Source organism: Thermobia domestica, chromosome 5, assembly GCF_964235325.1.
Source record: "Thermobia domestica chromosome 5, izTheDome1.hap1.1, whole genome shotgun sequence".
NCBI lineage: Eukaryota > Metazoa > Arthropoda > Insecta > Zygentoma > Lepismatidae > Thermobia > Thermobia domestica.
The window spans coordinates 183508135-183534104 of record NC_137458.1 but is presented as its reverse complement, the minus strand read 5'-3'; the positions used below and the strand labels follow the sequence as shown (position 1 = coordinate 183534104).

At 37.2% G+C, this 25970-nt stretch overlaps 1 protein-coding gene across 49 annotated transcripts in view; it reads left to right on the top strand.

The window, feature by feature from the left end:
* LOC145686312 (uncharacterized) overlaps positions 1-25970 on the top strand; it is a 955404-nt gene that overhangs the window by 331254 nt on the left and 598180 nt on the right. The gene's annotated exons all lie outside the window — the stretch shown is intronic.

Here is a 25970-nt window from a genome sequence, read left to right as displayed (position 1 = left end):
TTCTTCGCTCTATTTTCAAGATATATATACGGGGTGAAAGGGGAACAAAACCGAAAAACTTCGGAAGGTGATTCTACAGCTTAAAAAAAACATAGGTCCAACGCCGCGGCGTTTTCAAGCAACAGCCGTGTGACGTTTCGCCGACCGCCTCCTTCTAAGTGCAATATCTGCCGAACAAATAGATATTGACGTCGGGTGAAAAAAATGCAAAGAAAATCATACACCACCAAATGATGGCGCAAACAGAAAAGAACAGAACTAATTGCACAAGGGGACTCCCCAGAGGGGGAAGGGGATTCACCAAATGAGATGCAGTAGAGGACGTGAAAATGAATAATACGTACAAACGTAAAAAGGCCTGATAATGTTTAGCGTACGTACTTAATGATCAATTGAAACATGTAAATAGGCATTCCCCCCTGCAGCGTCGGAGAGCAATGTATACGACAGAATACGCCACGAACGAGGTGTTTTGTTGAATCGACAGTACCACTCGCAACTGTTGTTTCCGACAGCGTCCAAAACAGAAAACTGTCGGAAGCTTAGGAGGATGTTGATTGTTGTACTACCAGTTAGACACAAAGGGTCTACAAGGGAAGTGAAAATGTGAAAAGAAGCGGTCATATTAAAAAAAAAACCTTCAGAATTGGAAGTACGACTACACATTACCTTCTAAAAAAAAATTTGGGCGGTATGTTCAGCCCCACGCTCTTTCCGCCTTGTTCTCTGGTATTTTCGTTCCAGAAATGTACATACCCTTCCGATTAGGCAACTGCGGCTCGTAAAACATGGCTTTTGATAAATAAAACTTACCATAAGATATAAACTGTGTTTGTAACAGGGTTTGCCCAAGTGGGCCCAGCCCGAAAAAACCCAGCGGGTTTTTTCAGGGTGAACCCACCTAAAAAAAAAAAAAAAAAGCCTTTAAACCCACCTGGGTTTTTGAGCTTTTTGTTAGTATATTATTGGTATAAATAAGGTGATCACATTAAAAGTTATTTTTATCAGATTTTGAACTTTCTTTAGGCGAATTAGATGCTTTCACTTTAAGGTAGACAACAACATTCAACATAAGACCTTTATAAAGTTCTAAATAAACTGAATGAATGAATAAAAAAACTTCCCTTAGCTTGAGATAATTATAGAACAAATTAACCCTTAGTTGGTAACATCCAAAAAATAAGCTATAACAGTAATATCCGCCTCAGAGACGGACACACATAATTGAGACGTTTGAAGCCAAAGTGGTATAAGTCAGTTTCCAATAAGGTTTATTTACACCCAGAGAATTCATTTTACGTAACAAAATTCATTAACTGAATAGTGAAGCACGTCGTAATTCACTTGTACCCATGAGTTCAATACAACATGCGTCACCGCTGAGAATCTATTTCTAAGCATATATCTTGTAGAATTTTATCAACACATATTTGCATCTCAATAAAATATGCCTTCTGACATTCAGAAATGGTCTTATAAAAACAAACACACTGATGCTGGAGAATTCTTTCTTTTCCTTCGTTCACGTGTAGCTGTATCATCAAACCTAAGAGCCACCAGCAAACCTTTACATCTTTTCGAGAGACATGAATGCACGAAAAGCATGAAGCCCAGTACAGTCAGTTGAAAGAAGTGGCACCAAGTTTTCAAGCACTGACTTAAAAATCTTAGCGTGACATAATTAAAATCGATTTCTGGATTGCTGACTTGACCTGTTGTGGATAAATGATCTTGTTCAGGAACATATGAATCATCGGATCTGTAATCATAATCAGTTTCTGATTACAGCCATCTGTAATTGTTCTGTATGCAGTTGTAGTAAAGCCCTACTCCTTTGTGGTATACCTTTTCTACTTGACATCTTGAAATATTGATTTTCGAAACGAAACAGAACACACCAATATTAATAGTTGTCAGTATAAAGTAATATCCGTCACTTAGACGGACAAAATATATTACCTTTACAGTAATATCCGCTTGCGAGATGGAGTAGAATAACTTTATACACTTCGAAGTTTGCAACGATGAGCTAGACACGCGACCACCTGCACAAAACATCATAGTCAACCCACAACTAAAGCATAGGTGAACTATCAGATCAAACCGTGAATATGCGTACCAACTCTGAACAAAAATATATCGTGTATCCGCCTGGGAGACGGATATTACCAACTAAGGGTTAATGTGTGGATTATGCTTATAGCCTATTTGAAGTAAAATAAGCAATTTTATATTTTAGAAAAATACTTTCCGTGAATAGTGTGCTTGCTGACTCGGCGCTGCCGAGAGACGTTATCCCTCATACGGTGACGGGTTTAAGGTCATAGGTACCGGTACTAACAGTAAATATGTAAATACATTAGTAAAACTATTAGTATTATTTCTTACCTTTGGTGGTAACAAAAGTATTCAGTAAAATTGGTTTTCCAACAACAACAGTCATTTGTTGCTACCCTTCAAATAAGCATTCTGTAGAGTCAATACCAGCAATAGCGTAAAAATTCTTATCAAAATTAAGAAGCTTAATGCTCGGAGCTCCCATGACTACGTAACGCTTTCTATTTCAAGTGCTAAATTCAAACTTCAGTATTATTGGAAGTTTCGATGTACAGTAAAGCTAGCTGCATTTTCAGGGAAAACCTGTCGTGAAAGAAGTGTTCAGGAAATTCCCGCAATTGAATGCGCAAAGCATCGGAAATTAATACTTCAACAATAAAACTATTTATTTTGCTCTGGTAGATATTTAATTTCATTTATTACATTTTGAAACATTTACTTTATAACATGTGAAGATCTTTCATAATTGTTTTAAATTAATTTTCGGAAAAGAATAGGGTTGGTTTTTCACCGGTCTGGCCGGAAATATTGCTGTTATTTTGATTAAAGCCGGTGACCGGTGCAAACTTCGTACCAGCCCATTTATGACCGTTTTTTTCAAACGTGTATCTAGTTCAAAGTATAGATTTAAAAAGTAACTTTCATTCTGCAAACCCAAAACTCACCTTTCACCATCTATCAACGATTAATATATTTTGTTCATCTGCTTACATAATTTTGAAGAGATGACAGGGACTGTATCACGGAAAATTTGAAATTTATTTGTAAGGAACTTTATACATTTATTGAGGGTAAAAAAAGGACTTCTTAAAGCAATTTCCTGTAGTTGATGTGTAAGTTTAAAGAATAAATTTCATTTTCCAAATCCAAAATTGTTACGTAAAGATTAATTTATTCATTTGTTTCAATAATTTTAAAGAAGTGGTGATAAATAAATAAATAAAAAAAAAAAAAAAAATCAATGCTGATTTCAGTTTCTCATTTATAGTACGGATGGCCAATTCTGGAATTCGGAAAAATTTATGAATTCCGGAATTTTCCGAAATCCGGAAAATTTTGGCCATTCCTAATTTATAGCGTTAAGCTTATTATTGAATGTACTAAGGATATGCAGAATACAGGTGCTAATGCACTTTTGTTCACGATAGTATTTTCCTTCCCATGGGGGAAGGGGTCCGAATAGAGATACGTTACACTTAGACCTATATCATAGGGAATTTTGCGGGGGTGCGGTTTTTCTACTTTCCATAGTTAGCAAACACTAGAAAAGAACGGTCTTGCAACAAGTGCTCGGGAAATTCCCGTAATTGAACGCACAAAGCATCGAAAGTGAACTTCAGCAATAAAACCATTTATTTTACGTTGAAAAATATTTATTTCGTATAAAACATTTTGATGAATTGTGTCTTTGTTTCAAATTAATATAGCTATTTGGTATTCATATTTGGCGAACGTCACTGGGCTCCTGGGATGATCTACATTTGTTCGTTTGTCTGCCTGTACTACACAGTGTTCAACTTTCGGTCTTTTAAATTTTCAGGATACAAACTAGAAATACTCTAAATTTTCTGCATAGATTTTGGCAGCATACCAACGTAAAATTACAAAATGGCTCTTTAAAAAAAAATAGCGAATATCCACGCTACAAAGGGCAGTTTTCAGTGTTTCAGGTTGAAATTTTCAGAGTAGAAGCACGAAAGACTAAATTAGCTGTATATATTTTGGCGGCATAAAATTTCAAAATGGCGGCCATTGTTCAAAATAGCGTGTATCCATGCTACAGGGTGCAATTTTCGGACTTTTTAAGTTCAAATTTTGAGGGTAGAAGCACAAGACATTCTAAATTTGTTGTATAGATTTTTCAGCTATCCAATAAAAAATTTCAAAATGGCGGCCATTTTTTCAAAACAGCAGTGAATAGAAAAATGTTGCAAGTTGTGACAATGACAATCTTGAAATATAAATCACATTTTTACCCCAAAGACATTGAAATATTTCGAAAAAAACCAATTAAACCCGATAAAACCCAATTAAACCCGAAAATACCCGAAAAAACCCACATGGACCCAGGTGGGTTGGGTTTTTTCACCCGGGTTTTTCAAACCCTGGTTTGTAAGGAATTTACAATATGAAAAATAGTACGTATGTGATAAATAACTAGAACAAAGAAAAACACTGAAGATTATAGAGGTCATACAATATTCGTACCTGTAGCAAAATCAGAGAAGATGCTCAAAATGACGTCCACCAACCTGCACACATGCATTTCTATGTCATCTCAAAGAGCGGCGCTCACGTGTAAATGTTACGGCTGTTGCTGCAAAGCGTCACAGGCGGCTTGTACTCGTTGTTGCTACGGAATGGCATAAATATTACTTTTAAGATGTCCTCATAGGTAAAAATAAAGTGGATTAAAATCCGGCGAACAGGCAGGACATGGCACAGGTCTGCCACGCCCAATTCACTTTTCATTGTATTCAAGCACGGGATGAGAGAAAGGAGCCGGGACACCATCATGCATGAACCACATGCGTTGTCGTAATGCCAAAGGAACATCCTGAAGAAGAGTAGGGAGTGTCTCCCGCAAAAGTATCAGAAAAAGAAGCTCGGTGAGCCATTGTAGGAGAACAAATGATCCAATAAGATGGTCACCCAGAATTTCTGTCCACACGTTAATGCTAAACTGTTGCTGGTGGCGCTCTTCTACCATTCTGTGTGGATCATGCACAGATGGCTGTTGCGGAAATCGTGGATACCATTCCTTCCAAATTTGGCTTCATCTGTAAACAAAATGGAGGAGATAAAACCGACAGTATTATTGATCATATGTAGGAACTGATGACAAAAGTCCATCCTGGGACGAAAATCCGCTGCAGATGACCCTGCATCCGTTGTGATAGGGGTAAAAAGTTCACATGTAAGATCGACAACACTGTCTAATGGCTGACATTATAACGATGGGCAAGTTCTCTGCAACTCACACTAGGGTCATTGTTCACATTTTGTAGAATACGCTCTTCCACACGATGGACACGCTTCTCAGGTACTCTTCTAGTCTTACTCGTGTCTGGGCGAAATGTCCTCGTTTCACACATGCGATGATATAAGGATGCAAACGTTGTGTGATGCGGTTATTGTCTATTGGGATATTTTTCGTGGTATAACCCTGCTGCTGCTAAGCCATTTTCCTCTGCATGTCCATAAACGGAAACTATCTCTGTTCTTGACATGTGTACTGGGTCATTTTCGAACACAACACACTACAGGCGTAATGTCAAAAGGCAACGAACTTGTACCCGTTCACTGTACAAATTACTTTGACAGACAATGTAGGTATGTTCTTGGCTAGTGCCGTTTGTAGCTGGCAAAGCAAGTCGCTTCGGTACAAACTCTATGCATAGACGTAATCTGGAAACCTTTCACGAAAAGTCAACTGACAAGGATAGATAATTCTGAACCCGAAACGATCATACGAAGCACTCGAACTGACTATCGTATATGCTTCTTTTTCTTTGTTTCTTTCTTATTCTTCTTCTACTACTAACATTAATAATCGAAGTATTGTTGTACGTATTCTTGTAGACAGTGTGTACAGTCCTTATTATCAAGTGTCTCAACTGCATTACACGTAGAGTAACAAAACTCAACACCTTTCCCCCCCAATTCAGCCATTTTCCTGTTTCGGAGATCGCTGTAGGTAACAATTTTCGGCAGCAATACTGTCCTTGTTGCGTTACTGTCGGTCCAACAAACTACCTCGTTCGTGATATATTCTGTCGTATACACTGCTCCCCGACACTACAGTGGGGAGTCCACATTTGCATGTACTCCCATGCGCAAAAAAAATTGCGCGTATACTGTAACTCAAGATTTTTCGCATTTATTCAATTTTCCTTACGTTTATGGGTAAAATTCAGTTATTAGTATGTGGAGATAATAGAAAGCAATCCATCTAAGGAGATATTTCCAAAAAATATAATAAAATAATAAAAATATAAGCAAAAAACAAAATTATGCTCGGTTTTGTATATACTGGCAACGATGATTTCTAGGGATTTTTTCAGTAGCAGATCACAATTGCGGAGGGAATTCAGTAGGGGAATCGAGGAGTTGGATCAAGGAACTGGATATTGGACTAAAATGTTGCATTTATTGGTTAAAACCTAGTGTGTAGATTGCCTGCCAAATATAAATTAGCTTCTGTAACTAAGATGTCGTACGAAAATACAGAATTAAACAGAAAAACTCTTATCTTAAGGTTCGAAGCGATACGGACCATAGTTATGAAGATTATTTCTTTAAAAAAAAGGAGCTAACACCATGTAGCCTCCGTGGTTCGGTGGGTAGAGTGGCGGAGTCGTAGTTATTTTATTATTTTGACACCACATCGAACCCCATCCCATTTTTTTTTTTTTTAATAACAAAACGTTATAATTTTTATGTTAATAAGAACCGAAGCAATATAATAAGGACAACTTACTGATATTTTGCTGTAATGACGTATTTATCCAGGATTAGAAAACTATTGTTTTCTGTTCATGCTGTTGTATAGTTTCTCTCATCCTGTTTTCTTGGGAAAAAAAAAATAAAACAATTTTGTCTCCAACGAAGTGTGAAGGATATATACGGACAGAAAAAGACATCTTAGTACCAAACGTGATTTATCGTGATGAAGTGGACTAGTTTGCCATTATTAAAAAAAGAAAAAAAATGAAGTTGGCTTTTCTTTAGGTTTTAGCTAAAAAAAAATATTTTTTTCTTTATAAGACTATACTTTATGAGGCAAGGTGTGTGATCATACCCACAAATTTAGCTAGGGAGTGAAAGATAATTGTTTATACAAACATTTTACAGGTTTAGGTGTGTGAAACACCAATACACCATGGTCTCGCTTATCCGACCATCCTTTGTTCCACATATCATATGATCCGATATATCATTGCAAATAGCACCAATCGGCAAGAAGATCTGCAAGTTGTGGTCTTAATCTATTTTTCATGCTGTGGAGTCTATCGCCTAGCGCGCCCGTCTACACCTTGACTCATACGTCTATCATTCAGTGCAGACACGTATCCATGTCTTCTATTCGGAGGGGGCCCAACACGAATCCTCGTAAGCACGTAATTCTAATGTTTTTAAATATCAATAATAATAATAATTAATAATAATAATAATAATAATAATGCAACAGTTCTGTACCTCTCTTAAACTTTTTCCTACTTTTCATTTATAAACCGGTTTATTTTGGAAACTGCATTATAGCACAAACAAAATGAAACATATTTTCGAGAGAAATGTAACTAAAGAAAACTGTCTGCTACGTATATCACATAACAAAAATAGCAAGAAGACATGGAGTGTATCGTTCTAATATATTAAAGTTAAAAACAGAACGGAAACGAAATGTTAATCCTATTTAAGACTGTTCTTTAATTCCACCTGGTCAGTGGCGTATTTACGATTTTGTTTCGGGAGGGGCTTTGCTAACTTTCAGGGGGGGGGGGCTTTGCCTGGAAATGTGAAAATTCTGCAAGATATTTCATTTACTTTACTATACTAAGTAAGATTTCGTGGGGGGCTTAAGCCCGGAAGCCACCCCCCTAAATACGCCACTGCACCTGGTATAATGGCATTATGGTATGTTCTTAGAATTATAACAAGACAACAGCACATTGCCCAAAGTTTGGACACTCACTACTAGTAAACTGATATAAAAGAACCTCAAAAGGGTAAAGGCAAGTTCATTAAAAAGTGCTTGAGTTTCGGAGAGAGACAGCTCTCAGGCCCTCACGATGGATACGTCCCTGATTCAGTGCAGTGCAGTTATTTGTTATAGAACATTATTATTAGATGCGTAATATGTAAAATTATATCATAAGTTTTACTTTTAATAGGTCTTTTCTTAACACATCCATATTATCCAGCGTTCTGCCTGCCTGTTTATGTCGGATAAGCGAAACTCTACTGTATTTCCAAAGCTAGCATATACATGAACTAGAATTGTATCGTCCTAGAACAGACAATAGTCTGAAATGCTTATATTAAAAGGCTGGAATAAAAAAAGCATAAGTACTGTTTTGGAAGCGTGAGAACAAATTAAAAACAATTCAATATATTTCCTAGGTATCAGATTATCATCTTATTATGTCGATGTGTATTCTTTTTTAAACATAGTTTTAAAAGTTATACCATTCGCAATATTCCTAAGGAAATCGAAAGAAAAACTCCTTGTGCTTCTTATGGCAAAGCGGCTTAAGTGCATGGTCCGAAACCGATTCCCACGTTAAGGTATAGATAAAGTTCCCGAACTTCAAAAATGCAAATCCGGGACGCTACTAAATTACGAGAATCTCTGAAATGCTTAAAACTGAAAGAAGTGTTGAATACTAATTTACTTTCCTCCATTAGATAGAGTTGTTCAAGTATTACGTTATCACATTTTTATTCATTTCACTAGATCTTCCAAGGACGCCAATTTCTCTGTAAATTTGGGGGGGGGGGGGGAATTCAAATGCAGAAGATATATATATATATGAGGATTTTAAGACAAATTACACTCAAATAATGCCAAATATTGTATATTCATAAATACAAAGGAGGCCTACATGAGCTTTGAGCGGGCCCGGCCCCCCAGGATCGGCGCCCTTGCCTTCTTCCTAGTTAAGCAAACGTAAGCAGATGATTTACTCCCTCCCCCTGGTAAGCAAAATTGTTTTTTGTTTTCCCTCAAGATCTGTTGTGTTTCGTGAAATAACAGCAGGAATTTTCTGATTACTTAACCATCTGAATGAATGTTTTCACTTAGTGCCATCCCGTCGATTCGCGTTGCCTAGGACTGAATTAAATTAAGGGTCAATAATGAAGATGAGACTTCCATATCAAACATGAAGAGACATGTGGATCGGAGATCTTTCTTTGTTCCAACTTTGATTTTTTCAAATCCATGATGGGAAATTATATTGTGGGTACAATTTTCGAAATTAATAGTATACAATCGTAAAAATATCTTACAAAACGATGGTTTATTGCAAAATACTTTGACTCAAAGAATAAATTACAAGTAATAAACTTGTTACTTTTCCTGAAGAGTCTAAGTCGTGAATGAGACGGAAGCTGTCGAGCGTAGTGCTTGGAACGATTGCCTCACTTGTTCTACCTTGCCGTGGCGCAGCCTTCATTCGACTTGATCCTAAACGGATTATTCAGAAGTCGAAGTCGGAAGATGTTTCCTATTTTTCCAAAACACTCTTGGTCGATTACAATCTGCCTCACTCGTGAGGGGAAAATCCCATGCCGTAAGCGTCGGTGGACCACCGATAGGCAACTAGTGACATGCTCCCAAAAATTGGCGGTCCCGCAGCCAAAAATTGGTCCCACTTCCGTTTTGAAAATTATACCACCACCGGCAGAGAAGCGACGGAACGCCAACGAACCACAAAATTATTCCCCTAAAATACGTTAAATCGCCCATATGCGTAATTTCTTTGCATCAAGATAAGTTTAAAAACATTTTTAAAAAATAAAACGAAAGTGCCCTGAGCTGGGCGTGAACCATCAACCTTAGGGTTACTAATTGCGTGTTCTTCCGAATTCGTCACGGAGGCGATTATGAAGACAGCTTGTAGAGTGATAAATCGTTGAAGTCTTTTTAATATTTCTAATCAGAGTGCTTCTTTAACCGTGTATATTTGAAGACAACTGTTCGGAATCAAATCAAATGCACTCGTCATGTAATTTTATAAGAAAATGGCAAGCTTCTATTTATTTTTTCATAGTTCTCCCATATTCACTTGCTAGTGATCGGCGACAGTTGCCAACTAAATTCATACAATTATACGCACCCACCTCAAGATTTTTCACTTCATGATGTAAAGGCAGGAGTTACTCTTGACCCCCGGAGCTCAAATATTGTCCTTATAATAATAATTCGTCAGGGAAAAATAATATATAATAATAACCGCATGCACATCACTGGCGATAGTTCATGTTGGTCCCTTTACGATTCTCCGTGACAAATCAAACGAGCGCGGACCAAAATGAAGTCCTCGTTCTTACGTGGTGGTAACTTCAATACCCCCGATTCTAGATATCTGCTTCGACTCGACGAATCCCTGCCACTAGTGGCACGCTAGCGGCAATCCTTCGACGCGTCGCCATATTATCATTTGTTGGTATTCCAGAACTGTGAATTCACCTTTATTCATAATTTACTTCTATCGTAGTTTTGATATGAGAATGATATGTCTGAAACTAACACAGGTCATTAATACTTTTTTGCTTTATTCAGATTTAGCAGTTTTACTTAACAGTCAGTCAATTTGGATCTGTGATATCAGAGTTTTAGAGATTTCCTTAATTTTTTCATTTCTAAAAAAGGTTGCAAATAACACCATTAACGTATCTCTTTCGATATTTCCATATGTAATGGCTTGGTCATTCCCAGTATATTTCAAACAATAAAATATTTACGGGGTCTTACTCCATTAATCCGAACTACATTTTATATCCAACAACTCTGTGCATTTTACCTTAAATCTGCAAACTTTCTACTAGGTTAAAACTCAGTATTTTCTATTTTCTTCCTTTCTTGCTAAAACGAAAGTGTTCTTTAGACAACCTGGAATGATGACTCTATACTACATTATGTTGCATAGAGCATTTTATGTAGCATATCATTTGACAGTTGGACACTTTCTTTTTATATTGAAAGCAACAGGGATTAAGTCCTTCTACACTTATATGATAAGTAAACACATTCTTTTTAATTCGTGGAATTGTGCCAATGCACTAGGTCCAGAGAGTTTTTAATTTAAGATGATAATAATAATAATAATAATAATAATAATAATAATAATAATAATAATAATATTAATTTTATTGACTTAGGTTTTCCTGAATATTAAGCAATATTTCACAAAAAGCTGGTATTTTTAAACAAATGTGTTCGATATCAAGTTTTCATAAAAGTAGTCACTCTCTCCTATAAATAATTTCAGAGGGGCCGCGGTGGCTCAGTGATAAAGCGTTCACCTTTGGTGCATGGGATCCTTGGTTCGACCCCAGCTCGCACCAAGTGAATTTTGTGGTGGAGAAACACCATGTGCATGGGTTTTCTCGGGGTTCTCCCGTTTTCTCCCACTTCTTTCATTCCACCATTGCATTCATTCCTCATCATCACAGTCTCCTTTAGCCTAGCCGGTATAACCGTGGGTCGTAAAACTTAAAGATTTGATTTCAAATAATTCCAACCCAAACAGTCGCAGGAAGTATGTCATTTCGAATAAAACAAACTACTCTATAAAATTCTGAGTATTATTATTTTTTATATATACAATTCTAGCGGACCTTATTTCTAAATCGAAGGGTAAGAAGACTAAATTCACTCTCTTTATATTATAAATTCATTTCAATTGAAGCAGTTAAAATAGTTGGGAAAAAATTAGAAAGCCATACCCTATATTCCAGTGTGCCACAACCAGATAACGTGGCACACTGGCGTGTCCAGCAAAATGAACAGTGTGACGCAAACTTTTACCTATTATTTACAAGAATATTTGTCGAGTTTATTTTATTTATTATTATGAACGATTCTTCCACGGATCAGCTCTCTGTATACAATTAAACAAACAAGTATCACATTGAGGGAATGAGTGTAATTATTTACTTTAATAGTAATAGAAATGTATATATATATATATATTTGTATTTTCTACCGGGAATAACTGCATCCGGTCTAGAAAGCTGGGACTAACAACAAAGGAACCCGATGTGCTAAACACACACCACCTACGCACTTCAATACACCAACGAAGGTGCAGACTATTCATGAATTAAAGTCTCTCACCCAATGTATTCTCCTAACATGTCTCCCAGCGATTACAACATTTTTTGGTATCTCAATCACTTCCTAGTAGGATAGCTTTACCTAGAGACCACTGATTCACCTGTTATTGGATGTTTCACTTTCTTACCTTTGGAGTTGACAATCATCGGTTGGACAATCTCACACGCAAATATCTAATATTAACAACGTTTCTTCTATAATTTCGTAATATTGTATTATTTCTTTGTATTATTTATTAGGTTGGTTAGGCTTGTTTCAACACTTTTCTCTTTGCACCTACTTATTACCTATACCTTAACGTTGGATAAAAATACACTAGCTCTCACCGGGAATCAAATCCAGAACCAATGAACTTGAACCATTTGGCAACAACAAGGCACATTTAAATAGAAGTTTCGATTTTGTTAGGAAAATTGTGATTAGGTGTAACATTTAAAAATATATTTAAGAATGGGTACGGATGAAACACACTGAATTTTCTCGCTCGAATTTCTTAAAATGACTCGTGTTAGGCTGCAGCTATTACTGAAACATTTATTTGGGAAATGCGAATAAAATAATGTGTTTATGGAAAACTTTGTTCGAAGCAACTTATGTCCAAAAGTAAAGTACCCGTTGGTCATATTTCTGTTAGAAATAACTTATGCCATATATTAGAATTATTAAGGAAATAATTGTATGTGAACTATGAGCAAAAGCGTCTGAGTACTTTCTGAGAAATCGTCAAAAAAGTCATCCCCAAGAATAAAATATCCCTTGTGTATCTTTTCAGGACAAACGAGTTAGGTTATTTATGAAATACGAACAAAATTGCCAGAGTCATTCTCGACAAAATCGTAGGGTAAAAATTGCCCCGAAAAGTAATATACCACTTCTACCTTTTTAGGATGATGGAATTATACCATATCGTTAGGTTATTTATGTGACATTCATTTATGAAATATGAACAAAATTGCGTCAGGCGTTAATGGGAAAATCGTCGAAGAAGAGTAAACTACCTCTTCTAAATGTTTACAGGACGAACGAGTTGTGTCATATTGTTAGGTTATTAATGATACAATTATTTATGAAATGTGATTGAGAAAATTGCTCGAAAAAACGCATCCCATACAGTAAATTACACCTTATGTATTTTTTTCAGAGCAATGATTCAAACTATATTTGTAAAAAAAAAAAAAAAAAAAAAAAAAAAAAAAAAAAAAAAAAAAAGCAGCAAAATCTTTACAGCTATTTTTGAAACAATTTAATTATTTTAAATTTTCATTCTTCAGTAAACTACCCTTATTTCTAGGTGTCGGAAAATATAGAATTCGAAACGATAAACTGTTATAAAAACTTCATGTCTAGACTTAGGTCCAGATAGGTCGAACAGTATGGCCTCTATTTGAACGCATGTAAAAGCATGACGAACCAACAAACGAACAGATGGACAGACATCAAAACCACTTTTTCGATATGTGGGGGCGTGAAACTTGAATTCATTGAAATCTCGAATTCGATTTTTATCACTATTACTACAATTTCTTCTTTCGTCGCTTGAACGTGAAAAAGAATAGGAATACAACGACACGTAAGGTGATAATTTGTAATTCCCAAAATTTAATGAGTTACGTTTAATGTGTTGCCATGCTAGAAAAAAAGCTTATGCCTGTTTGTTATATCATTTTAATATCAGTTTTTCACGCTACTATATAATGTAGAAATATGGTATGATTATCGTTCATATTCATTCTATATTTGGAAATATTCGTGTTCCGTATACATAGATCTGTATAATTTAGTTACGTTCAACGAAAGCATTCTTGCACTTGTGGATATGAAAAAAAGAGCAAGTCAATACTCTAAAAAGCAAAAAACAAGCACACACACACACACACACACACACACACATAAACGATCATTTAACATCAGGTCGATGTAACAAGGGGTAAGACTGGACAGACTTTCAAGCTCGCGTATGTTCTTCCTGACACACAAACCCGAAGTGAGTTGTCTGCTGTTCAAGAACGGGAAGTAACATACAAGACTATAAACTGAAAACAATAACTGCTTCCAATAGTACACGTATTCTAATACTGAATAAATATGTCGATTAAAGGATACTACCAATAAATTATTTCCTTATTATATTGTTTCGGTTCTTATTAACATCAAAATTATACACTTCCTATAATGTTTTGTAAAAAAAAAAAAAAAAATGGGATGGGATTCGATGTGGTGTCAAAATAATAAAATAACTACGACTCCGCCACTCTGTCCACCTAACCACGGAGGCTACGTTATGTTGGCTCTTTTTTTAAAGAAATAATCTTCATAACCATGGTGCGTATCGCTTCGAACCTTAAGATAAGAGTTTTTCTGTTTAATTCTATATTTTCGTACGACATCTTAGTTACAGAAGCTAATTTATATTTGGCAGGCAATCTACACACTAGGTTTTAACCAATAAATGCAACATTTTAGTCCAATATCCAGTTCCTTGATCCAACTCCTCGATTCCCCTACTGAATTCCCTCCGCAATTGTGATCTGCTACTGAAAAAATCCCTAGAAATCATCGTTGCCAGTATATACAAAACCGAGCATAATTTTGTTTTTTGCTTATATTTTTATTATTTTATTATATTTTTTGGAAATATCTCCTTAGATGGATTGCTTTCTATTATCTCCACATACTAATAACTGAATTTTACCCATAAACGTAAGGAAAATTGAATAAATGCGAAAAATCTTGAGTTACAGTATACGCGCAATTTTTTTTGCGCATGGGAGTACGTACGCTAAATATAACCAGATCATGTTTGTACGTATTATTCATTCTGCTGTATCTCAATTGGTGAATCCTTTTCTCCCTTTGGGAGTTCCCTTGTGCAATTCGCTCTGCTCTTTTCCGTTTGCGCCATAATTTTGGTGGAGTATGACTTTCATTACATTCTTTTGACCCGACGTCAATATCTTTATTAGTTCGGCAGATATTGCAATTAGGAGGCCGGCGTAACGTCGCACGGCTGCTGCTTGAAAACTCCAACGCGTTGGACATATGTTTATTTGAACTTTTTCCTTGTTTTTAGCTATAGAATCACCTCCCGAAGTTTATCGGTCTCCTTGCCTTATATAAACATTCATCTTGAAATTTAAGTAATATTGTTATTTACGAGCTTTCAAGGCGATACCTTAAGAATAAAACTCAACATTTGCTTGTTGGAGTTTTTTGTGTAGGTGATTGTGCATTTTTGTCAGAAAAGGTTGTCGCATGCTTTTAGAAATTGAATAAATGGGAATAGCTCTCATTCTCGAGAGAGAATATTTCACGTGTTATTGGAAATGTATAGAAGGAAAGAAGAAAAATTTTTAAACAGTAATATATATATATATATATAATATATAATATAATGTATATATATATATAATGTATATATGTATATGTATGTCAAAGAGAAAAACAAAACAATCCTTGAAGCTTTCATCTGTAAATTCTAAGTTCCGTTTACTGAAATATGGAAACCCTCAACGAACTTGAAGAAGAAAGGGAATTATGTGCTGTATGATAGAGGTTACGTATTTAGTATTATACATTTAGCACGGTCATAGTATGCAGAAGTATTCATCATATTACACGTGAACAGAGGACTCTATAGGGAAAACGTTGAGATGCGCGAAGCGATTGGCTACTTTCAATTAGTTCCGTATACACGTTTACCATAGTGCTTTTGTAGACTAGTTCGTTAGCAGGCGTGCTGTAGTTATTTCAGCTTTCCAGAGGCTATGTAAGTATTTTTGTTTGTCTTGATTGTTCCAATTTGTTCAAGATCAGTTTTTAGTTCCAAAAACCTTTTCTTAATGATACTTGTTTCGTTGTAGTCTCTTTGAATATTAGCAGTTAACACAGAATTTTGTCTAACACAGTATTATGTTTAAGAATTTTATTAAAAGAATGAACTTCACTTCTAGTCATTGTTCATTAAAGTTTCATTTTATAATTAACTTGAATTAACAACTGAATAAACGTCAATAAAACATTACTTCCTACTTATTACGTGCAACCTAATGCTAATTACATTGTTTGTGTCATTTTGAAGTGCAGTTTGATCTTAACATTACCATAAATGAGTAATTACGTTCGTTAATTTTCTTAATGCACAGTATTGTGATAAACTGTTACTATAGTATCACGTAAACGATCGTGACAGCATCTAACTTCGTTCGATGAATATTATTGTAGTATCTAGTGGCATACAGAGTATTTTAAAAGCGGTAACAAATGTTTTGTTGTGTGATATTAGCTTGCATAGGATTACGTTGTCATTCTTTACTCGGATTAGTCTCTGCAAATAATACGTAGAAAATGGGTTGAAATAATGAACGTAATTTTTTTTTTAATAGGACATGAAGAAGCAGTAGTATATTGTTACAGAAGTTGCCTGATTCGGTGTTGAATGGAAATAAAACTGGCTAAAACACAGTACTTCGCGTTAATTTATTAGATTGCCAATGTATTCTTAAAAGTTTACTTAGCGTTGTTGTATAAAACTGAGTATGATTGCTAGTTAACTCACTACTTCGAGATGGTCTTGGGAAAACTTATTTAGAGAAAAGGCTAATTATTTTCATAAAACAGTGAAAGGTTTCGTATATGAGAAGAAAGAAAAAAAAAAACTGTTCGAAGCGGTGATCTTATGCCTAAAACTAGCACTTCCCCCTTATTCATCTTTGCTTATAGCCTTTTTCACTCCGCAGCCATTTATGTGCCAGCATTGGGTAAAGTTATCTCCGGCACTTGGCGCACTGCTTCTTCAACATAATTAGATGTAGAATGGTGAAATCAGAATGGTCCTTTACCACCGTATCCTGATGGAAATTAATAGTTAGTCGCAGAGCAACATAATTTCGTAGGAATACCAAGCAAATGCTAGCGAACGATGAGTATAACGTATGTGAAACATGTGGTATGGCGGCATGTACGTCATGGTGTATATAGTGTATATAGCTGTGAGAAGCTGACAGAGTTTGTTAGTGTCTAAGAAGTCAGCGCACCATCAGTGCTGTGTTACATTTACTGTTATGAACTCCTTACAGGGTTAGTTTAAATTGTAAAAGAGAAAGTGCATAGCCTCAAGATCTGAGAACTATGGTTAGTTTAAATGGGGAAAAAAAGAAAAATGCGTAGTCTCAAGATCTGTCAAGTAGGACCAAGATCACAGCTGATAAATGAGGACGGCAGCAGTGCAAGGACGCGGCTACCAAAATCTTTAGTGACATCGGAGCAGAGGTAGACTGATCGCCGTGACCCAATCGAGTAGTATTTGTGGAATTTCTTTCAGATTTTTTTCTGGAGAAGTGGATAATTAGAATTACTCCGGTGCTTTTTTTTTTTTTTTTTTTTTAAGGCCGATACGGCTTTAGATGTTTCCTTCCCCGCAAACAAAAATTAAGCCAAACTTTTTTTTTACATTTCATATGTAATAATAAAACCAGGTTTATTGGTAATGTGGAATTAGTGCCGTGCACGAAAGAAGAACCTGAATTAAATATTCTTCACTTGAAAGATCATCTCCGTCATCAGAAATTCTCATGTAGTAGTGTAGTGATGAGTTTTTGAGTTTACTTAGTGATATCTTTGATTCATTGCATTGTGACCTTTTAATGGTAGCCATTAAAGCACAAGCACAGTTAATATTTTCACACACATGTGCATCATAACCTAGAGTTGAAGTAAGAGTATCTTTTTTAGTGGTTACACACTGTTATTCGCGTTTTCGCCAAGAGTTTGAAGGATTTAATATCTGCTTGTAAATGACTCTCATTTATCATGAATAAACTAGTAAATGTTTCTCATATCTTTTATCAGCTGAATATTAATGAAAGTTTCAAACAAGAAACACAAGGAGATTAAACGTACTGCAGCTCTGTTAAAACTTCAGCCCAGCTGGATTTCGAGATATGGTCATCCTATTACAATATTGTAACCCCTTTTTTTTTTTCCTTTTATTCCCGGTGGGGATAATTGGTCGAGAAGATCATCCATCCTGAGTGAGGTTTTTCCTCATTCACATCAGGCAGGTGCTGGGATTGTACCTAACGTACAGGTCCCAGGCCGCTTCCTTTCTCCACCATTTCTTTCTTCTTCCCTTTCCCGGATAGTGTGTTCGCCGAGGGACGTTATCGCTCATAATTATGGCTTTAAGGCCATAGGTGCCAGTAATGTCCAGAAATATGTATAAATAAATATTATTTCCTTCTACAGGAAATATCTAAAGATGGTGAAGCGCGTATTTAATTATATTTTAAAGAGGAAATCCATATATGAAATTTCATGTCCCCACTCTTCAGAGATTCGGATATATGGACATTTATTATAATAATTGCCACCTATATTTTTCTCCTCCGAATTTCCGAAGATCCTTCTTTAGTGGTACCTTATGTCACAAGTCCTATACACCTTCAAACTTTTTAGTTTCTAGCTTAAGCGGTTTGATCTGGGGGTTGATCAGTTAAGACAGTTAAAAGCCGCTGCCTTTTATATCTCTAGATGTTTGTAAGTTTTGATAAGGTAAGTCGTTTCAAATTTTATTTCTGTTTTAGAAAGAAGTCGAATTGAAATGAGAGATTGTACTTAAAATTAGTTGCGAGTAATCCTGCTAACTGACAGTCTTCCTTCGCAAATATTTGCTTAAATTTGACAGATTCCAGAGTCCCCATGGTTAGGCATATGGTTTAAGGAAGAATAGGAGTTTGCATTTCTAATAGACCAGGTCAGTTCAGGCAGCAGAGAAATGACCCTATTTTGACACTCGGACGGTTGCTGAAATTAACAGATGTTAAAATTCAAGACAGAGTAAGAAACTTGTATTTCTTGTGTTATAATATAAATACCCTGGCCCGAGATGGAGGCTGTCAAAGGTGGTGCCTTGGATGTCATTTTTCATGTGCGAATTTCGGCAAAATATTAAAATGCTCCATCTCTGAAACGGTTGAAGATCTATTGTTGCTTTTTGTTGTTCTATTTCAAAGATAATTATTCATTGATTAAAATTATATCCACCATTTGTGTATATATATATATATATACAGGGTGGTAGGAAACTCCACCGACAATTCGGGAGGTGATTCCCGACACCGAAACAAGAAAAAAAAAAAAAAAAGTCATTTTGCACTTTTCTCTAGGACACAGTTTCGGAGCTACATGATGCCGAAAACGGAGTAAAATACACTTTAGAGCCCTATATCTACTCTATTTTGAAAGATAGAGGCAAGGCGTATGATCACCTCAAAGGAACGAAACCTGCTCTATTCAAAGATGGGTATGTCGCAAACGTGAAATCAGTGCACAAGGGATTCCCCAAAGGAACATAGGGACTCCTGGATAAACTGTCAGGTAAAGATACCTCAAAATAGGCGTGAATGGATAGGTTTCCCACCTGGTAACCATAATTAATTGTACCATGCCGAGATCTCAAACAGAGACGAAATGGTGGACACGTCATATTCTCTGTGTGTGGTTACATAAGGGCCTTCACCACAGCGAAAATTAAACTACCGCCAATTGTATAGTTTTTCTGTAATATGTTCAAAATAAATACAAATATTGGGAAAGAAAAAACATGGTGCGCTAGAGATTATGATTCTGCATGTGATACCGTCATCACAACTCACTTATCTGCTTTCCATTTGCAACTGCCGAAAGATTTAGCATTTTTTGCGGGTTGTGTAAGTAGCGGCACACCCAAAGAAGATAGGTGAGTTGTGATAACGGTATCACATGCAGAATATTATTTAGTGCACTGTTTTTTTGTTTTTCCAATAATGTTATTTGTTTTCAAGATATTATAAAAAAAAACTTTAAAATTAGCGGTAGTTTCATTTCGCTGTGGTGAAAATCCATAACCACCAGGTACTGATGGTAACCAATAATGCAGTGGTATTAATTATTCCTGCCAGGGATACTATGTTATTTTCTTGATAGAAGCCGGGGATAAACTTTTACGTGAGAATGATTACCCCCTGCACCCCCTCGTTTATTCGAACACTGCTGACAGCAAAACATTGACTATTTTCGGGAACATTACACGGTCACAACAGAGGGCCATTGCTACCATACGGCTAAACCACACTACATACGTACTTCGTTGATTTGCTTCGAAAGGACCCCCAAGTTGCCAGTCCAGGTCATTCCGATGCACAAGGTGTTAGCACTGAAGAAACACTGAGTGCACAACCAACAAACAATACATCACCATTGAGCAGACCTATCTTGTCTGTCAGTCATCCGTGAAGTTGAAGTGGGCAACTACTACATTGTGTGTTGTGAATTACGTTCACCGTATGTTGTGACAATGGCCCATTGCACCAATCAGGAACAGGCCGAGATGATTTTTGTGTATGGAGAAGCACATGGAAATGTTAGGCAGGCAGCCCGATTATACGACGATCGATATCCCAATAGAAGCCAGCCGCATCATACAAATTTGCAACGCTGTTTCGTCGTTTGTGAGACACTGGAACGTTTCACCCTGCCATGTATGACACGGGAAGACCACGTGAGAAACGCACTGTGCATGCCGAAGAACGTATTTTACGACATGTTCTCGATGACCCGAGTGTAAGTTCCAGCGAGCTTGCCCGTCAGCATAATGTCAGTCATGAGAGGGTGTTGTCGATCCTTCATGCCAACAATTTTTACCCCTATCATTTGTAACGTGTACAGGGTCTATCGCCAGGGGATTTTCCTCCCAGCCTGGACTTTTGTAATCAGGTTCTCCATTTTGTGGCAACAACTGTCGGTTTTCTCTCCTCCATACAGGTTGTTCACAGATGAAGCCCAATTTGGAAGGGATGGTATCCAGAATTTTCATAATAGTCATCTGTGGTCTGTGGATAATCCACATGGAATGGTACAGGCCTGCCACCAGCACCAGTTTCGTATCAACGTTTGGGCAGGGATTCTGGGTGACCATCTCATTGGACCAGTTGTTCTTCCACAACGACTCACTGGGCCTATCTATTTGAACTTCTTGCGCGAGATACTTCTTACACTTCTGGAGGATGTGCCGTTGGTCTTACGACGACGTATGTGGTATATGCACGATGGTGCCCCGGCGCATTTCTGTCGGCCCGTGCGTGATTATTTGAACACTGTTTTCCCGGGCAAGTGGATCGGCCGTGGCGGTCCTATGTCATGGCCTGCCCGGTCGCCGGATTTAAACCCTCTGGATTTCTACTTACGGGGGCATCTCAAAACTGTTGTTTATGCTACTCCGGTACCTGATATCCAAACGTTGGAATAACGCGTCCGAGCCGCTTGTGACGCTTTGCGAAAAGAACCAGACACGTTTCGACGTGTGCGCCGGTCTGTGCGACGACGTCTAAATGCCTGTGTTCAGAGTGGTGGACGTCATTTTGAGCATCTTCTTTAGTGTTGCCACAGGTAAGACTGTTGTAAGACTTCTGAAACCTTTAGTGTCATTCTTTGTGATACTTATTCCTCAGGGACACCAGTAAGAGCTGTAGTGTATCATCCTTGAAAATACAGTCCATGTTTCCCTGTACGCATGCTTACTTTTGTCCATGTCTTCCATGCCTCAGTTGCCTACTCGGTAGAGCCTACAGCGATTCTCGACCCTGCAATGTCTGCGTACTCTGCTTGTTGCGGAACCGCTGCACCAACACCCATGTCCGGCGGTGTTCCCTTGAATTGGTCTCCGACGCTGCAATGGGGAATCCCCACTTTTCCAGCTTTCACCCCACAGTTCGTACGTAAGCCATACGTAACACGTCATAGTACATACGTCTGTTTCACTTTTCACTGCCCCTACCATGTCTGCTTTGCGGAATCCCCTTCTTGTATGGACTCCCATTGCGCAGTTCCATCTGCTCCATTCAGTTTGCACCATCAGTTCCCTTGAGTATGATTTTCTTTCTCATTTTGTGGACCGACGTCACTATCTCAATTCGTTCGGGAGATATTCTACTTTACCCACGGTGTGTGGGCGATCGTTTGCTCTGTTCCTGCTGGAACACGCCGCCTCTTTCGACTTCTGTTCATGACTTGTTTCCTTGTTTGCAGTTGTGGAGTCACCTCCCAAAGTGTATTCACCCCCCAAAGTGTATTCACCCACACTTCATATCCACAACTTCATTGTTGGTCACCATCAGTATCTGGTAGTTATGCACCCACATATACCTAATATGACGCGTCCATCAATTCGTCTCTGTTTGAGATCTCGACATGGTTACAACTAATTATGGTTACCAAGTGGGAAACATATTCATTCACGCCTATTTTGACTATCTTTACCTGACAGTTTATCCGGGAGTCCGTGCGCTCCTTTGGGGAATCCCTTGTGCACTGATTTCACGATTGCGACATACCAATCTTTGAATAGAGCAGGTTTCGTTCCTTTAAGGTGACCTTACCGCCTTGCCTCTATCTTTCAAAATAGAGTAGATATAGCGCTCTAAAGTGTTTTTTTGCCTCGTTTTCGCTGCAAATACCACATGCTGTGAAAAGGAAAACTTACACTTTTGAGTTGAACAGGATTTATTATTATTATTAAAAAGAAAAAAAGAAAATTAAATAACTTTTCGTTACCAGATTGGTCACATATTTGTTTTATGAAGTCAAAATTTAGTTGTATTTGACATAGCATTTTAATTCTGCATGAAGATAAGTAACAGACATAGCTTTCAAACATATTAAAGCTTCTAAAATGTATGTGCAGGTTGTAAAACATATTACTCGTTCCAAAGCATATCATTCCATGCATTCTGCTTAGAATTGAAATTAGCAACTCAGTGAACTAAAAATGTGTTCAACTGTGTCAGTCATTTCCTGTGGTATTGAGTAATTCCTTCATGTTGATTCAATAGGAACTTGGGCACCCACAGTCTTTAAAACATCGTCAATTTGAAGTGAGCATTGGTGGTTCTGTTGCTGTCTTGTAGGTGGAAATCTATATCCAGAAGTCGGTCCATGTGGAGCATAAAATCCACGACGATTTCATTTAAATCACAACTGATACCTTTAACCTCTGCAACCCACTAGTCAGTCATACACACAAGCTGCAACATTCCTCTTGTAAATTCTGAATTTGAATGTTTTCCTGTCGTTTTTGAAATCTTGGTTGGACAATTGAAATTCTTTCTTGCACTTTAAAGATGGCCCATTACTTTGAGTGAGTCCAGACGTGTGACTTCTGAATTCCTTTCATAGGGGTAGTTTGGTTGAAACATTCTTCTATTTTCTGATGGCGGAATTGGACCATTCTTCTATTTTATAATGGCGGAACTCAACTTCCTCTTTGGGCAACAGTATAAGGGCTATTGATGTGTGTGACCACCATTTTTGTAAAATTCTCTAAATTCTGAATTGCACCTGTAGTGTGGTGCTTCAGCAGATCCCCTACACCATCACCAAGCACTTACGCATGACTAGCAACATTGTAAGTATACCCACTCCATTGGCACAAGCGATTTAATAAATTGAAACAGTTGGTAACTATTTTTGACGTAGCAAGGGAGACCATCAGAAATAATAATTCTTTTCTGCCTATGATCGCAGCTATTGAAGAATTTTGCGTATTGCCAACAATGCATACGCTGAATCATGTCCTTTGTCATCACTTGTAATTGCAACACTTGTGCTCTTGTTTCGAAAATGTGTGAGATTTGTAAAATTTGAAACAGATTTACTCCAGTGATATTCTTCTATTTCTTGTGGTAGGATCACAGACCTATTCTCAGCATAACCACAACGAAGAACTAAACATAATTGTTCACCCTCTACTCATCCGTTCACTGCTGCAATGTGTTGTTGCAATTTCTTAAATGTTAGTGTGTTACTTCTTTCACTGTCTATTTCCAAGTGCATCAATGAAGGTATCAATGGCATTAGTTTTCTTAAATTTATTTTTCTTGCATATTGCATAAATAACGTCAGAAGAGTCATCTATGTTTTCTACACCAAATGTTTGTAAGTGGAGTCCTTGCTTTCTACATCACTCATCACAGTCTTGAAACAAACAGGTCTCTCGTTGTACACCACGGACTATCAACGACCTCATACGTTCAACCAAGGTGTCATGTATTAAGTCTTCGAAGTTACCACGCAAGTTCAAAATTTACACAATACACACGCAGACACCTTGAAGTAGCTGTAGAACCACTCACTTAGACCTTTCAATTTCAGTACTTGAAGTGGTACGCGGGGATTTGCAGGTGCTATGTATTGTTGGAATGGTTACACTCAGTACACCATTTGAAGATCAGAACAAGGCACGCTCCGAAACACCACAAAACTTGGACAAAATAGTAAAATATAATGTAATCGTTTTGAGACGTGGTATATATAAGTTTAAAAGGTAGCTGAATACGAATCTGATATCAAATGCTTACAAATTAAAATGGCACATCCAACATGGCCGGACACAAATTACAAGAAACAAGCTATGGATCTGAAATTGGGTATATGAAGATATTCGACGGATACCAGAAGTATAAAATTCAAAATGGCGGATCCAAGATGGTGGACAAAATCAAAACACTGCTTTGGAACTAAAAATGGGTAGTTAGAGGTTTTCGTGTTCGCGGGATACGAATCCAATGTTAGAAGTGCAAAATGCAATATGACAGATCCAGTGGACAAAAAGTGCAAAAGTGCAGAATGAACATATGTGTATCGGGACGAGCCTTGGCTCTGTCTCGATTTGGAAAAACACATCTCGGTCTCGAATTGGAGACGAGATTGAGACTAGTTTCAGTGTCGAAACCGTCACCACTCATCAGAGTGGACATGGCTCGAAAGTGTACATGGCATAATGTGAAGCCGGAAAGACAGTTGTGGAAGCATAACGATGTTTTAAATTCCAATGCACACTTTTCACCGTCATTGTTCGGATCTTCAGATGGTATCTGCAGATAATCGCAACATACCCTACACGTGCCATTCAGGCGAGATGTTACAGATGTAAAGTGTATTCGGTGCGGGCTTTTCAACGATATGTAATACATGCCGATCCCTGTGTATCTCTTTGGAGGTTGAAAGTGAGTTGGTAGTAAAATAATTGTTGTCTATGATTGCAACCCGTTCGTATTATAAAACTTTCATCTGCGCTATAAAACCTGCCCTACATTCCGTACCTCAATTTTCGCATAGCAAACCACGCCCCCTGTTTATTGTAAAACATCACCTGGCCGTACTTGCTTCGTTATGTACTATAAGTATTTTCTACTACATGTGTAAGAATCACTTATGTCTGTTCTGTACATATTTTTTCACTTTTCGTTCGCCACATTGCATTTTGGATCCGTCATATTACAGTTCGCACTTTTAACATTGAATTCTTACTTACTGACCACGAAAACCCCTACCTATCCACTTTCAGTTCCATAGCAGTGTTTTGCATTTTTTCCACCATTTAGAATTTTACACTTTTGGTATTCGGTTCATACATAACGACGTCGAATATTTCTATATACACAATTTCAAATCCGTAGCTCATTTTTTGTAATTTCTGTTCGCCATGTTGGATCCGCCATTTTGATTTGTAAACATTTGATGTCAAATTCGTGTTTAGCTACCTTTTAAACCTATATATACCACTTCTCAAAACAATTACATCATAGCTTCCTATTTTGTCCAAGTTTTCTGGTATTTCGGAGCGTGCCTTGTTCTCATCTTCAAATGGTCGCCACGCCCCCTACAGGCCTCATTCAAGCGAGATATTTCACTTGAGGTGTACTCGGTGTGACCTCTCCAACAATATATAACACATATAGATCCCCGCGTACCACTT